We start from the raw sequence: 6,000 nt of genomic DNA, 5'->3' as shown, positions 1-6,000 counted from the left end.
TTCTCAAGTATTTGAATGCATGGCTCAGAACTCCTTGTAAATATAAAGCCTGCCAAGGTTGTGACATTGAAATAATGTCCCCTTTCACAAGAAGGAGCAAATTTTTCTCTCCTCATCCAAGCATCATTGGAGGCTATAAAACAACGTCCCATTCTAGCCAGTGAAAAGTCAATAAAAGTCACTGGTACTTGGAGACTTACTATGGAGTGTTAACATCATTAATGCAGGTTTATAAAGAAGGAGCTGTTGTTCTTGTAATGCAGCATTTCATTACAGTGACTAAACAAATAGCTGTTGCCAGTGATATTTTGTATGTAACCCTGGGCATTGCTAATGCCCTCTCTTCCATATTTCTTAACTAAAAAGCCCCCCAAATCAGTTCATCATTACTTGACAAGTAAGACAGTATGTTTTTATTCACCCAAGCCTTCCTGGGAAGTGTCATTAGGAATAGGACAAACTCAAGTACAGTGTAGATTTCTAACATTCTAGAATATTGATGATATTTTGTTAGTAGTCCCCACCGTGAAATGTCTTATTATGTAACATGGCATCCAAACACAAGTGAGTAAACATGAATGGGACCTTAAATTAGGACAGACTCCAAGGCTCTGCCACACAGCTGACCTTCGGGACTAACTGAACTACAGTCTTTACAGACATTTCATGGCCTATTAAGTATAATTTGCTGGCCTTTCTGTCTCCTACTGTAAAGGAGGAAGCCTACCAGTTGTTTAACCTCTCTGGATATTGGAGGAAATGCATTCTATACTTGGAATTTTATTAAAATCTCCATCCCAAGACACCCAATTAGTGGCCAAACTTGACTGGCAGGCCATAATCTTGGGAAGTGTCCAGATAACAGTAAGACAAGTTCTATCCTTGGGTTACCAATTACTTTAGATCCCGAATTCCATGTTCCTAGAACCAATCTTACAGGTATAATGAGCCTTAACAAAAACAAGCAAAATCCAATCAAAACAAAACAAAACAGACAAAACCTTCTACTGTTATTCAGTGGCTTCTGGGCTTTTGTTCTTGAAAACTTTATTCTGCTGAGGTCTAGCCACAGCTGCTAGCCTGTGACTGGTCCTACTGAAGACAAATCATTTTCACTAAAAGAAGATTGTTACTTTTCCTATAAAGCATCTTCACTGAATCTTAAGTCTTATAAGAAAAGTTTATATTTTTTTCATTCTTTAAAATATTTTATTTATTTATTTGACAGAGAGAGACAGAGAGCACAAGCAGGTGGAGTGGCAGGCAGAGGGAGAGGGAGAAGCAGTGTCCGTGCTGAGCAGAGAACTCAGCCTGGGGCTCTGTCCCAGGAACCTGGGATCATGACCTGAGCCGAAGGCAGATGCCCAACCGACTGAGCCACCAGGCACCCCCAAAAAAGATAAGTTTAAAAAACAAACTTTTGAAAAATGAACATACTATATCCAATTAAGAGCTAGGTTTGGTGTCTGAGCCTTAGTTAACATCATGAATGGGGGACTCCCTACTCATTTCTCATGAGATGGTTCACTAGCTCAGTAGAGGTCTTTTTTTTTTTTTCGTAGCGGTCTTGTCAACAAGGTTTTCCACCTTAAGAAAGGGCATGAATCACTGATTAAAAACAAATAAACAAGGGGCGCCTGGGTGGCTCAGTCGTTGGGCGTCTGCCTTCGGCTCCGGTCACGATCCCAGGGTCCTGGGATTGAGCCCCGCATCAGGCTCCCTGCTCTGCGGGAGGCCTGCTTCTCCATCTCCCATTCCTCCTGCTTGTGTTCCCTCTCTCGCTGTGTCTCTCTCTGTCAAATAAATAAATAAAATCTTTAAAAAAATAAAAAAACAAAAAACAAATAAACAAAATAAAACAAAACAAAAAACATAGCCCTCCCCCAAGGTGGGTAAATCCTGTTGAATGCCATAGCCATCTGCCAAACTTAATGGGAGCAAGTTGTTAATAACCCACATTAGTGGTTCTATGCTATCAAATAAATTTTAGTTCTCCTGATCAGAGAGCAGCATTCCTGAAATTGACAAATTTCTCTACATAGTTGTGTGGTATATGACAAAGAGCCTCTGCTGGACCACAGGTTACTCAGGCTTCCTTGAACTTTTCAACTAGACTTCCATTTTTGGAGTAACATGTTTGTCTCTGTGTTGTCCATTTTTAGCAAGAATCCTGCTAGGTTGGTTTATCTCACCAACTGTAAAATTTGAAATACACAGGAACTGAGTGAATATAGTTGTTGCTACTAAATGATTTTAACCTGCTAGTCCCAGAGTTTTGTTTAACGTGCTCTTTTTAACTTTGTTTCTTATTTAATTACAGATGACTTATTCTGTAGACTTACAGGTTTATCTCTTGTATTATAACTGTATTACATGTCAACAGTGAGGCTGTGACATTTATTTGTATAAAAATCAAGTCTCTCTCTCTCTGACAAATAAAATCTTAAAAAAACAAACAAGTAGTTAGTTTACCATGTTGTAATTTAATCTTTGTATATCTTCCATTTTTAACTGCTTAAATGACTACTATACTGCCACAAAAATATAGTGATATAATTAGCTGGCTGTTAAAAATTTACTTCTACAGATTAAAAAAAAAGTTTTTTTTCCATATCCTATCACCCTCAATAACTAATCAGGTCTTCATCCTCTACTATTCTCCAGGTAGTTTCTGATCACACTGGCCTGCCTTCAGCAAGTATCCTGTTAGATGGTTTAGCCAGAATCCCCCCTTGCTCATGATAATTTATCCACTGACCTGCACCCTGTTCTTTGGCTACCAATGCTGTATTTGGAGTTGAGTCCAGTTTCTGTCTTCAACTCTAAGACCCCTTACAGTAGGTCCCTATATCCATCGCCATGCTCCCACTGAATGGTTTTCCTTAGTTATCTTAACAAGTAGAATAGAACCAGGATAACTGATGATAATGCACTATGGGAAGAGTTTAGAATGATAAGTTGTATTAATTACTTCTATCTAGCCAGGCTGCCTGCTGCTTGTTAAGACTGTACTGTTGCATATACTTTGCCGAGGCTGAACGGCAACGCACCCAGGAATCGTGGAGGGGGAAGTGGGTACGTTTGAAGAGGAACATTTTGGCCATCTTCAGGATTTTTAAGATTTGCGTTTGCTTTGGCAATGGTATATGGATGGACAGTTTACGACCTTGGTGAATGGATGGGTGGTGTACATAGTCCAGATTGAGGACATCTGGAAAGAAAGAATTCTGGATAGTGATTTTGCCTCTCATGGTTGTACAAAAACTTTCTTCTATGCCCAGAAGTTGCATTTGATAACAAAAGGGTAATTCCTAAATCTTGGAAGATCTTGTAATTTTTTTAAGTGGATATGCAGCCTAACTGATAAACCAAGAGGAATGACAGACCTTAATTAGTCATGCATGAACACCTCTGACCCCAGAAAGTATCTGGTGTATGTGGATTTCCTATTTCAAATATGGATGAGAAGGCTGAAATTGTCTTTCACAATTGTTTCAAGCAGTGGCTTGCTATCTGTCCCAGCTGCAGGAGACCTCCCAGACAATTATGTGAGAATCACTGCGAACCAGAATCTATGAGAGCTAATGGAAAGACTCACACTTAATGAGCCACCAAGGGCAGGGGGTGGACTGAAAAGAGACAAATTTGGATGGTTCTGGGGAACATTCTCCCCCTCCCCCACCAACTCACACTCTCCTCTTGGTAGCTTAGCAAGCCACTAGCACAGCAGTTTGAATTAGCTCAATAATAAAACAGCCTGATACCGGAAGCTAAGCTCAAAGGCTCTCCAGCTGTGCTCTATCCAAGCATGCCCCTCTACTCAATGCCGAGAGGATGGACGAGTCATGCACGCTGCTGCCTCTCTGCTTGTGAGTTTTCCCATTAAATCCTCTTTTATTTTACCTTTACACCTCATAGTGCCATGGCGTATGTGTGTCCATGCATGACAAATGCGGAAAGAATATAAACATCATTTTTACCAATGGACCTTTGTTTAAACCCTGATGTTGGGGAGGAGGAAGATCTATTAAGGACCCAAGAGAAACCATAAGATTTGTCAACATTATTTCAAGTAGATGTGGATAATTTAAAACCTGTGAATATGTAATGCATAACTTAAAAGGTTTCAAATATAAGATGTAAATAGATTGTAATAGGCCTTGCCTCAGAACACAGGGGAAAATATTACAAGGGCTTTAGTGCATGTAGATAACTCTGCTTTGGTTACCATTAGATTATAACTGTAAAATCCAGATATGAAGTACAATAAATCACAGTGCAGAGTTTCAGCTCAGTGAACAATGTTTCAGATAAAAGCAATCTTACATACTGGAAATACACATGAGTTTTCTTTCCAATGGGATATCCATAAAGATGGCATACTTACTACAGAGCATCCAAGTGCATACCTATAACTACAAATCTCATTTTGTATGGTTATTGTGATACCAGTAATGAAAGTGATGTTTCCACATGGCACCGAATGGAACTTTTGTGACTTCAGTGCAATTCTGTGAGTTATAAAACTGTTTGGTTTTTGTTTCATTTCGGGAGATCAGGAATCGTGGTTCATAAAGAATGGGTGTTGTTGATTCTGAACTTTTGCATATCTTGGTGTATTTAGAAACATCAAATACAAGGGGGCAGTTCTGGAGGAATTCTGCATGAGTAGTACAGGCAGGGGATGCTGATGGCATTGAGAGTTGGAATGTGGACTGATTCTCTGAAAAAAAGGGTGTGTCTTGGAAGTTACTAGCAGCTAAAGTCATAGTCAGGTAAAGAACTCAAAAGTCTGAGAGACAGTTACGCAGAACCGCTATTCACTTTAGTCACTTTAAAAGAACTGAAATGATAATACTCCTCACTATTGGACTTATTAAAAATACATTGGGAGAAAAATGATTACTTCTAATACGAAAAATCAGAAATAGTTACAGATAATGTGATTCATGAATCTTCAGGAAGAAACAGAATAAAGAGGATAGCTAGAGTTTTATCTTAGTGGGAAAAAAAGAGAGCACTTCTTCAATCTTAGAAAATTACTAAAAATTTTAGTGGCATAACTTCGGAAATGATTAATAGCAGGGCTCAGAGGACCAATGGCCAATGTCCTTTACCAGGAACAGAATTGAACCTGAGGCAAAGTAAAGGTTTAAATATAATGATGGGCTTGGCTTGTCAGTTGTTAAAGATTGAGCCAACCCATTCCATGAGAAGATCATGAAATTCCTTCTACTTGATGAGGTACTTAATAATATTCTTGTTCAATTTTCATGAATGCTATACTGGTGCATGTTCTGTAAATTATAGTTATAACCTGGATGGATAGCCAGGGTCCCCACAAATGAAGCACTTACATTTTTTTCATACAATTTGGAAATATTTTGGAATTATAAGGAAACAATCCCAGTAAGATAAAAAGAACATCACACAAAAAAGGCAGCTTCTTTGGAAATTATTGAATCCTATCAGTTGATCATTTTAGTTGGTTAAAACATTTAGCTGGTTAAAAAATATAACATTCTATTTTTCCTCTTCCCAGTTCCTGGTAAGCTCTAATCTCTGCCTATAGGAAATTCTAGATAGTTTATATAAATGGAATTATACAATATTTTCCTTTTGTGTTTGGCTTATTTCACTTAGTATCATGTTTTCAAGGCTCATCCATGTTTATGTATCAGAACTTCATTCTTAATTATGGCTGAATAATACACTGTTGCATGTGTTACCCATTCTGTCAGTGTACCCTTTGGTAATTTCCACCTTTTGGCTATTGTGAATAATTGAACATGATATACAGATATCTGCATGAGTGCCCACTTTCAGTTCTTTGGGGTTTAGACTTAAGAATGGAATTGCTAGATTATGAGGTACTTCTATGTTTATCTTTCTGAGGAATTCGCTGCTTCTACAGCAGCTACACCATGTTACATTCTTACTGGTCATGTACAAAGATTCCATTTTCTTGACATTCTCAGCAACACTTGTTTCCCTTCCCTC

Source organism: Mirounga leonina, unplaced genomic scaffold, assembly GCF_011800145.1.
Source record: "Mirounga leonina isolate KUSES-001 unplaced genomic scaffold, KU_Mleo_1.0 Mir_169, whole genome shotgun sequence".
NCBI classification, from domain to species: Eukaryota; Metazoa; Chordata; class Mammalia; order Carnivora; family Phocidae; genus Mirounga; species Mirounga leonina.
Note: the sequence above shows the minus strand (reverse complement) of the source record.